This window comes from Tursiops truncatus, chromosome 4 (genome assembly GCF_011762595.2).
Source record: "Tursiops truncatus isolate mTurTru1 chromosome 4, mTurTru1.mat.Y, whole genome shotgun sequence".
Classification (NCBI taxonomy): Eukaryota; Metazoa; Chordata; class Mammalia; order Artiodactyla; family Delphinidae; genus Tursiops; species Tursiops truncatus.
Window position 1 is genome coordinate 78,997,827 of NC_047037.1, and position 11,451 is coordinate 79,009,277.

Here is an 11,451-nt window from a genome sequence, read left to right on the forward strand (position 1 = left end):
GTGTTTTCTGGCCCGGAACTGGGCACATGGTGTACTCCATCAGTGTTTGCCAAGTGAATAGAAGAAATGGGGCCATAGTTACAAGATCCCTCTGCGTAGCTTCCGCTAAGAAATGCCATTCATTTCTTTCCGCTTGGAAATGTCATTTCAGGCTTAGAAATGTCATTCATTCTTTCCCGAGATTGTGGCACACTAGACGGAGTGGAGCCTGAGCGCCGCGAAGGAGTTAATGCACAACCTCCCCCAAAGGGGAGCCTTACTCACGTAGCTGGATCAGCCACATTATAAAGTTCCTCACTGGAATGCACAGATACTGCTCCTGACCAGTTGGGTTACTGTCGAAACTAGAGACACAGATAAATAGACCATGAAAGGTAGAAGTTCAGACAACACAAGTACATAGAGAGAGTAAAGGGCAAAAGAGGCCCAAAGCAGCCCCATTATCACCCAGTACCAATTAGGACCCATTTGCAGATAGCAGCCTATTTATGGTCATTAGCTGGGCTTAAAGAACAGAAGGAAGACAATTTGTTCTTTCAAGGAAGTTAAAGTGTGATTGTAGCAACATGGCTGCACAGCAAAAATGACTGTACACTGTAGAATAAAGGAGGAAAGTAGGGCTACGGAGAAAAAGGCAGAAGACAGGTAGGTCACCAAAGAAAGAGGGCTTTATTGGTCCAGGAGGAGCTGCTGAACAAGAGAGCTGGCCCCCGTGACCCAAATATATCCTGTAACGATGCATACTTTCCCAAAGATGACTCTGCCACACAGAGTTTTTAAAAAGGGGAAGAGACATATGAATACTCCGTGGAAGAATTGCAAGTCAGAATTAGGGTGGGGAAACGCAGACCAGAGTGGGAAAAAAAGAAGGAAGGAGACAGGTGGGAACTTGGTGTGAGGAAAAAGGAGAGTAAAGTGAAGAAATCTAGACAGGCATGAGGTAGGAGATGCCAGGGAGGGGCATCTGATTGAGGAAGGCAGGACTGTGTGGATGGGCACAGAATGCTGAAGTGGCTGCTCGCTAGATGTTTCTCCTTTTCCGCTACGCGTTCCTCCTCCTCCTTCAGCGGTGCGTCATAACTTAGATAATGGCACAAAATAAAGTGATGGTGAAAGCTGTCATTTAATGTCCTCAGCACATGCTGGCTCTCTGTGTTCATCCTCTCAACAGACCTGAGAGATGAGTATTTTTACCGAAATCTGTCCTGGTTTCTTATTGCTGTTATAACAGATTACCACAAACTTAGTGACTTCAAACAACACACAGGGAATTATCTTACAGTTCTGGTGGTCAGAAGCATGAAATGAGTCCCATGGGGCTAAAATCCAGGTGTCAGCAGAGCTGTCCTCCTACTGGAGGATCTAGGGGAGAATCTGTTTTCTTGCCATTTTGCAGATGCAGAAAATGAGGCTTAAAGGGATTAATTGCTTTGCCCAAGGCACGTGGCTAGAAAATGCAAAAGCGGAGACTCAAACCCAGATCATTTAAGTTAACACTGCAGTTTGTAAAGACCTGCCATATGGCTAATACTTTCAGTAGAAGAAGAAACACCTGGCTTGTTTCCTCGCCAAATCTGGAGCAGAGAGAGTAGGTACCACTTTTCCCTGCTCAGGTGATCCTGCCTCTGCAAAGGTCAGAATCACTGGGCCTCTCTTCGCTCACTTCTCTAAGTTCTTGCCTCCTTAGCCCCTCAACACTGCACTCATATTTGCACATTTGTCCCAAACCCAGAGCTGCACCCATACGTTGTTCCAGAAAATCTGTCTAGATGTATTCCAGACCTGCACCTTTCTCATGCACCCTTTGGGAACAAAATTCTTAGAAGAGGTACAAATGTGCAGGTCAGTGTGAGAGCCAGCATTTCATAGCCTCTCCTCGGCCACTTGTAGTTGACTAGGTTGTTGTCTAGAAGATGTAAAATATTTATTGCATCCCCCAGACAGCCACAAATGTCAAGAGGGGTGGCAGTTAGACAGCCAAGTGTAGGCTTCTGGCAGCTCGCAGGGTGGTCTACTGGCTGTGGTCTAACAGTGAGCACACCGCACTTGGTGTTAGAAAGCCAAGGTTCAAACGCAGTCCTGCCCAGTCCTTACGGTGTAACCTTGGGTAATGCCACTCAGTGTCTATTTCCTCACTTACAAAATGGGTAAAACACAACTTGTTGATGGGATGGTTGTGATCACTGAGAGAAAAGATGTCGAAGTGATTGGTAAACACCAAGATCATTTACAAGCATGAGAAAGTATGAATAATAACTAGAGGAATATTTAGGAAGGGCGGGCTATTGGGCTGTGGCTTTGCTTCATGTACCAGTGAGCCCTGGGGCCTAGGAGGGAGGTTTTAATGCTTACTGATACCACAGCCAAAGGCATCGAGGTTGAGGTGAAGCAGCCTCTCTCACCTTCCTCCTGTTCCCTGCTCAAGGGCTGCTCTGTTGGAGGGTGCTAAAAGCCTTACCCGTCTCCCATCTGTGCCCCTTTTTATTTTCCATGGAAGGATTCACTGGCTGGGGGAGAGGGGGGAAGCTCTTTGGGAGAGGGGAAAAAAGCTTCCCAGGTGTGCTTGGGGTATGGCCAGAGTCAGGTACCAAACAGCACGTCCCTATGGCAGGGGCCCTCTGCACACTGCACCAGCATTCCTGAACAGTTAACACCGCCATTGGGCCTCATCCCTAGGCTTTGGCCAGCTCTGGAGCCTCTGGTCCAGATTACGAGGTGATGCAGAGATGACCCTTGAGGTTCCTCCTCTGTACTGGGGCTGCTTCCCCCCTGACACAGAAATTACTCAGGGAGGACTCTGTTCTGCTCCCCTTGTGCATTATTTCCTCCTGGTATCAACCTATGAAGGGCTTCCTGCACTTTACTGCAAGCATCTCCAAGGCAGAAGAAGGCCCTGGGACCCTGTTTTATTTGTCTTTTTCAGTCCAAAGTGGCACAGCGCTTTACATGTGGTAGGCACTCAATAAATTATTTACTCAGTAAAAAGGCAGATGAAATAAATTTTAAAAATGTATATTTGAGTGAGAAGAATATATAAGTGAATTATTTGCCTAGAACTTTATTGCAGAACAGGTTAGAGTATGATGAAGTAGAAAGAGCATGGGCTTTGGACAAATCTAGCTTTGAATCTTAGCTCCACCACTTAGACGTTTTGTGGCCTTTAGTAATTACTTAATCTTGTAGAGCTTTAGCTCTAAATGGGTATTATAATACTTAACTAAAAGGGGTACTATGGGGCTTCCCTGGTGGCGCAGTGGTTAAGAGTCCGCCTGCCAATGCAGGGGACACAGGTTCGTGCCCCGGTCTGGGAGGATCCCACATGCCGCGGAGCAGCTGGGCCCGTGAGCCATGGCCGCTGAGCCTGCGCGTCTGGAGCCTGTGCTCTGCAACGGGAGAGGCCACAACAGTGAGAGGCCCGTGTACCACAAAAAAAAAAAAAAAAAAAAGGGGGTACTATGAAAATTACATGAGAATATGCGTGAAGTTCTAACACAATATTAGTTACCCAACCAATATTCATTTTCTTTACCTTTGCCTCAGTTTCTTGAAGCAGACAGACCAGAACAAACAGTGAATGATGAAGGCATCTAAAACTAGTGATTTAATTTTGTTTTAAAACAGAGCCACATAGGGAATGTAGATTGGTACAGCCACTGTGGAAAGGTTTCTCAAAAAACTGAAAATAGAACTACCATACGACACAGCAATTTCACTCCTGGCTATATATCTGAAAAAAAAGCCCCACTAATTCAAAAGGGTAAATGCACCTCATTGTTCACAGCAGCATTATTTACAATCGCCGAGATATGGAAGCAACCTAAGTGTCCATCAACAGATAAACGGATAAAGATGTGGTATATATATACAATAGAATACTACTCAGCCATAAAAAAAGGATAGAATTTTGCCATTTGCAATGACATGGGTGGACTTGGAGGGTATTATGCTAAGTGAAATAAGTCAAACAGAGAAAGACAAATACTGTATGATGGGACTTCCCTGGTGGTGCAGTGGTTAAGAATCCGCTGCCAATGCAGGGGACACAGGTTCGAGCCCTGGTTCAGGAAGATCCCACATGCCGCGGAGCAAGTAAGCCCGTGTGCCACAACTACTGAGCCTGCGCTCTAGAGCCCGCGAGCCACAACTAATGAGCCCACGCACCACAACTACTGAAGCCATGCCTAGAGCCTGTGCTCCGCAACAAGAGAAGCCACCGCAATGAGAAGCCCGTGCACCACAACAAAGACCCAGGTGCTCCCTACAGCCTCAGTTCAAAGGAGAGCCCTCCAGAGCCCCTGCTCCACCACAGGCTCAGCCATAGGCTCCTTTTTGCTTCCTGGTGCCAGATGGCTTTGTCCACCCATTCTCTCCTGCTAACCAATCTCTCCAAATCCAAATTTCTCCTCTCCTACTCTGTTGCGCTTAAATTTGAGAACTTTTTGGCTTTTCAGCTCTTAGAGACAGACTAATGACTTCCCTTTCCCTGTACCTACAGTATTTGTCCAGACCCAATCATTTTATTCTCTTTCTGGCCCATGGAGGGGAGGTTGGACAACCAAAGAGATAAAGTACAAACTCCTCGGCTTATATTCAATCAGTACCAACCAGGCTCCAAAAGGCCAGCTACTTACCTTCCTCCGCTCCTCTGAGTGGTCTCTCATTGCTTCTTCTTGAACTCTTTACCACCTTCTGAAGCTCAGCTAGAAAACGTTTTCTTTCCCCAACTACCTTTGCCCAGAATTATCCTTCCTTCTCTACCTACCTCTCTTGCCCCAAGCAAACAGCTCTCCAAGCGAGCCCACACTGGGTCCTGTTTGGTGGATGTGTGTGTGTGTGTGTGTGTGTGTGTGTGTGTGTGTGTGGTGTGTGTGTATGTGTGTGTGCGTGTGTGGCTTTTCTTCCCTACTGGCCTCTGCTACGGCAATCTAACCTGGCACCTCATTACCGTTTTTCTTTTTCTTTCTTTTTTTGTTACTTCTTTTCTTTACCCAAGTTTGTTAATAAGTTAATTCTGAACCCACAAAGGAATAGATTGCTGTACATTTTAAAAACTCATTTGACAAATAATTGCAGTAAAGAAACAAAAATTGTACACTTCAAATTACTTGATGAGTGACACACTTTAAAGTCAGTGACTACACTCCTAGTAGTTTTGTCTTACTGAGAAGGTATGTGATCAGGGAGAAATTAAGATGTCATTTATCTCAGGGCCATTATTGACCATGTGCCCTTTCATAGCATGATTGAATATCAGCTCTGGCTGCAAACCGAGAGGCTTCATAGTCAGCTCCGTCATGGTGCAGACAAGGAAACCAAAGCTCTGGGAGGGAAAGTGACTTGTTCAAGATCAACGATGTGTCATTTTCAGGGTCAAGATTTCAGTCCTGATCTCCTGACTCTTAAACCAGGCCTTTGTATTGAATTTGTTGCTGATCTTTCTTCTTTTTAACGTAGGGAGATACCACCTCCCTTTATGTTTCTTTAAAATTAAGAGATACTCCCCTGCCCTTTTTCCTTACAAGTTTAGCCAGAAGGGGAGTCACATAAACAAAGTTGACAAGGTGAGAACCTTCTACCCTCAACCTCCATTCAAAGTGTTCCTCACTCTTCACTCTAATTTCCAAATTCCCATAACTCAAGAATACTCCTTTGCTCCTGGTTAAAATGCAAATACATATAAAAGAGGCACCGTGAGCCTCATGAGCCATCGATGTCAATGCCTCATTGTGAATGATTTTAGTAGAAACCGTTCTTGTATTTCCAAAGGGAGAGGGAAGACACCCTGACAGGGAAAGAGGCCTGAGGAGAGAGAACAGACGAACAGATGAACTTCCTAACCCATGATTTGGGGGCTTCGGGCTGTGAGTAGAGACTGACTCCTGATAATATGGTGTATCTGCCCTTCCCCCCTTCCATTTTAGCTCCCAGTATGGATGAACTTTTCAAATATGGGGTTTACTGAAACTTTCCTGTGTTATTCCAAAGCAGTGCTTCCTTCATATATATTTGATTTCTTTCTTTCTTTCTTTCTTTCTTTTTTTGTTATTTGGGAGAGCTAGTAAGGAAGTGGATGGGATGGGGTGAATTTTAAAAAATGGGTTTGGTAGCGGGCAGAGGATGGAATAGCAGCTGTCCCCCTTCAGAGACGACATTGCCCCTGCCTGAAAGTGCACAGTTCACCTCAAAATTTTTCCACACACAGGAATAGCCCCTGTGAGCCCCACCCTGTGGAAGACTGCCCAGTGGCCTGGCACCATGATGATTTATTCAAATTGCACAACCTCCAGGAAACTCCTTTGCTCTGAGGAGTACAGAGTTTTGAAAGGCTGGAGTTTTCTTTATGTATTTTTCTTGTGTCTTCATTCAGTTGGTTTTCTTCTAAAAATTATTCATCCCTACAGTGTTGATGTTTCCAGACACATTGAATAGGTCTAAACACCATTGCTTACTAAACAAACCAATTTTCAGAGCAGGAGGAAAAAGAAGTGAGACTCACCCATCAGGCATGAGATCATTTTTTCAAGCTCATTACCTCTTTTCCTCACCCAAGTTTGTTGGACCAGAGAACACACAAACCACACCTCACACTTTAGCTCCTATTAGTGAAATGTGGATTGACAAAAGAAAAAAAAGGAGAAATAGGAGAGGATGAAACAGATAATAGGCTATTGCCTTAGCCCAGATTCTGAAACCCAGAACAAGATTAGACACTTGTATGACTCAGAGATGGGGATAAAGATGGCTGTGGAGATTAGATCAGGGCAATTGCTGGTCTGCTTACACTTAGGGTATGATGAGGTCGTGGGAATGATGAAAGGAGGAGCTTTTTCCCATGGCCATGACCCCCATGGCCCACAGCATCCATTCGTTTTTCTTGCTTTACAGCTCTAAACCTGCTCTGACCAGTGTGGTGACTAGTAGAGGCTTGTAGCTATTTAAATTCAAATTAATTCAATTAAATAAAATAAAAAATTCAAATGCACTAGCCACATTTCAAGTGCTCAATAGGCAAATGTAGAACATTTCCGTATGAGACAGCACTGCTTTAGGTCCCTGATGCTTGCTGTGCTGAGCTGAGTCACTCACTCACCTGAAGTCATGGAGTAAGATGTAAGCAATGGCTCAGGCATTCTCAGCCAAGTGAGGACCTCCGGTGTGGGCAATGCCAGTGGGATGCCCAGCCCCAGGGCAGGAGTACCATGGAGATTCCTTGGGGCAGGTGAAATTAAGGCACCTCCTCATGAATTTTGTCTCTGCCCCGGTTAGGGAACAGTGACGCACCAGGGGTGTGGGTAGCCTTCATTGCCATGAGGCTCAGATTTCAGCATCAAGGGGAAGCATATTCTAGGGCTGATCAGTGTTTGCTCTTCGTAAGAATGTAAGCAGGAGAGGTCAAAAGAAATTCCGAGTGTTCATTTGTTTTTCTTGACTAGATGATGCCTAAGATCCCCTGTGTACTTACAAGTCTATGATTCTTTCCAGATAGTTAAAAAATATATAGGTGAGTTGATTTATAAGCCCATTGTTGCAGAAAGCAAAAATAGTCTGTTGTAGTAGAAAGAAAAATAAGGAAATTTTCTCCTCATTGAGAAAGAAAAAAAAAAAGCCAAACATTTTTTATAAGGTTTGAAAACTATACGACCCAAGTTATATATATAACTTAAAAAATATATATATATAAAATCTAAGTGAGTTCTTCTTATGCTTGGCGATTCTATTCAGGCAAAAGTGATCAATAAACATTATCTTTAGTTTAAAAAAAGACATTAAAATTCATAAAAATTCTAAATGTCATAAATATCTTTAAAGCTAGTTATAAGTGGGGTTTTAAGCTCATAAACATAAAATGATACTGTTATTATTTGAAACTTAATCTGTATTATGTGTAGAAATGTTGTTAGAACAAAAAAATACAACCTGCAAATCCTGGTGGAAACACCAACTGGTGAAGAGTAAAAGTAAGTTATGTAAAAATAACATTGTGTAGATAAAAGCTAATTTGTTGACCTATTTCAACGTTTATTAAGCAGAACTGTTTGCCGAGAAGAAACATGAGTAAATTGCCTCACAAATCCCATTACGAGTAGACAGGACCAAATGATTTCTGACAAGAAGATTAAGAAACTTTCTCTCTGCTAGGCTAATTTTCCTTTTGCTTTTTTAACTCTACATGGAAACTGGAGGTCCTCAAAGGTGTCTGTCTATCTGAGATTTAATCAGGAGACAGAGGTTTTCCCAGGGTTCTTGGAGTTTTCTTGGTCTTTCTGTGAAGAGGTGGAAATCAGGATGGGTGAGTAACACCCCCTGGAAGAACGTTATCTCAGTTCTGAGAACTGGACAATATCAAAGGAGTTAAGAAAGCAGTTTGTACAATTTAAAGAGAACAGAATAGTCACAATATCCTAAATTACAAAAAATGATAGACTCTGTTCATCAGGAAATGAACTTCTTCCCCAACCCCTAAGAGTGCAGTTATCTTCCCTGCCCAGTGGAATGGGTCTACTCACCTGTTCTCTCCCCCTCTTCCACCTCCTGGTACTGTGCCGGCCCACTGTGCACACTGCTCTGGCCTGAGGTGCTTTTCTACCCTGTACCAATCCTTTGAACCTCTGGGACCAGGGGAGGGTGGTCTGTGATTGGGAGAAGGCATCTCACATGGGCTGAGCCCGATGCTGCCTGAGCCTGCCTCTCTGAGGCCAGAAGTAACAGGAAACTTTCAGCCAGTAGATTTCTGCTACTTTGGAATGTGTGACTCTGACAGATGCAAGCACCTTCTGGATTCCTCGGAGGTCTGGGCTTCCTCGAACACACACTCAGGGCTTTTGTTTTGATTTTGATTTGATTTGTTTCTACTAGCGTGATTTAATGCTTAATTCTGCTCTTATGCATTAAAAGTCCTATCCACTGTCCCAATTCTTCACAGTCAGGCTGGTACACATTTATGTGTCCAGGGTCATGTCTAATTTCAGTTTCTATATCTTGCAGACTCTACATTTACGGGGATAGGACTTGCCCAAGTAAATGCTCCCACTGAGTTGGTCCAAAGCCTAATAAGGGGCAAGAGATCTGGAAACAAAGATTGCGAGATAGAGAGAGGGCTCAAGTACTCATCTGATGTTATTCAATTAATTTCTCTCTTCCCTTCCTTTTTCTTTCCTTCTTCCCTCTGGAGCCGCCATGTGTCATAACAGCACTAACAACGTCTAAACAAAACAAACATTTCTTTCAATGGCTGCATAACACATCACGGATACGTGCATCACAGTTTATTTAGCCTGGCATGAGCCATGGGTCCTGGCAGTAATGTCAGGATTTACTGAGTGCCTTAATCAATAGACTTTGGGAGTTCTCATGGGTCAGGTTAGGTTTTTCAGGAACCGACTCTGAGACAGAGTACAGGGTGTAGTGTATTTATTAGCGAGTAAACACCCATGGAAGGAAGAGGGAAGAAATAGGACGGGGCAGAGAGAGAAGTTGGGCTGCCATGCAGGGTGGACAGCCCCAGGAAACTCTAGAGGAGGCTGCCCTATCACCGTCGCTCTGCCTTGGGCCCCTCTATAAGCAGCCCTTAGATGTGGGTTGCCCTGGGAAGGTGCTTGTAGCTAAAGCAATCCCTGAAGGGGGCTGGTAGCGGAGGCTGGAGATGCCAGTACTCCCAGCAGCTGGGCAGCATGTTCCCCCTTGAGGGGGCCTGCACGGGGCATCTCTGAGTCCATCACATGCCTTATTCCTCCTCAGCTCTGCAGGGCATGGTTAGAGATAGCAAAATTCACACAGTGGAATCCTATGCAATTGTGATGAAAAAAATGAAGCCACAGAAAAATACTTTATGAGCAGCTGCATCCCCTGGGGAGATCAGCTCGGTGCTTTGTGACCACCTAGAGGGGTGGGATAGGGAGGGTGGGAGGGAGACGCAAGAGGGAGGGGATATGGGGATGTATGTATATGTATAGCTGATTCACTTTGTTGTACAACAGAAACTAACAGAACACTGTAAAGCAATTATACTCCAATAAAAATGTTTAGAAAAATACTTCATGACATGGAAATATGTTCAGTTATTATATTCAGTATTTATTTTTAACATCTTTATTGGGGTATAATTGCTTTACAATGGTGTGTTAGTTTCTGCTTTATAACAAAGTGAATCAGTTATACATATACATATGTTCCCATATCCCTTCCCTCTTGCATCTCCCTCCCTCCTTCAGTATTTATTTATATAACTATTTATCTAGAATTTATGATGTTCCAGACACTCTTCTAAGTGCTACAAGTGAAAAAAGCAGGTTACAAAATAGTGTGTACAATTTGTCACGCTTTTATTTTTTTAAAAAGTGTATATATGTATATATGAATTAAAAAGTTAGGAAGAAATTAAATATCAACAGGGTTATATCTGGATGATGCGATGTGGATGACTCTTTTTTGTAGTTCATATGTTTACAAACGATCTATGTTACAGAGAAATAGGTAAATTATTAAAAACGTGTTCTTTTGGAAATCTTTATGGTAAAGTAGCAAGGATGCAGACAAGGACGTATGTTTCCATTCATATCTTAGGCATTTTATGTTCTATTACTAGGATTATGTGGGGAGAAAATAAACATGAATCTTTTCAAAATAGATAATGTGAACACAAAACCCATAACAAGAAACCAGAGACTAGCTAGGAAAAGGAAGATTAATTTTCAGACAATATCTGTAAGTGATTAGATGAGGCATTTCAGGTCCTGAATGTGTAAGTATGACTGGTTTATTTTTCCAATACTGTAAGTGCTTTCTAACTGTTCTGCTAATCTCTCCTTCCCTCTGGTTCGGTGGCTCCCTTAACTATTTTTAACCCCATTCCAAAGCGCATCAGTAAATTCTCATTACTAAAAATCTCAGTTCAGTTAGAAAGACTTAGATATTTTCTTCCTATCATTACAATTTAGACTTGAGACTCCAGTGGTTTGGGAGGATATGGGGAGGAGATGGGGGGGTATCTCCCAGGTAATCCCCCTTCAGATTCCCCGTATACACTCCTCTGAGAGTGAAGTGATGTTGTCTTAAGTGACTGGACTGGGAGAGGCTGCGGTCCCTTCCTCTTGGTCCTTACCACCATCCACCATCTGGCTCACTGCCAGCAGCCTCAGTGTAGACAGGGGGAGCTGTACAGGTCTAGCTGATAACGATGCTCGCCCAACCCTAAATAGCTCCCCTAAGCACCAGAGGATGCTCTGCCCCCTTCACTGGTTTGCAGCCAGTTGCCAGTCTCACCCACACTCCAGTACCCCAGTTCTCAAACTGAATCCATCTTCAGTGCACCTCAGTAACCCAGAATTAAAGGGAGGTATGTGTGCCCAGTTTCTGCCTGGCCATACCACTGCCCATCACCCTGCATTGCTATTCCTTCTCTGTGGTAGTTCCAAGGCAATTTAACAAGTCTGGTGACTAATGTGATTTCTA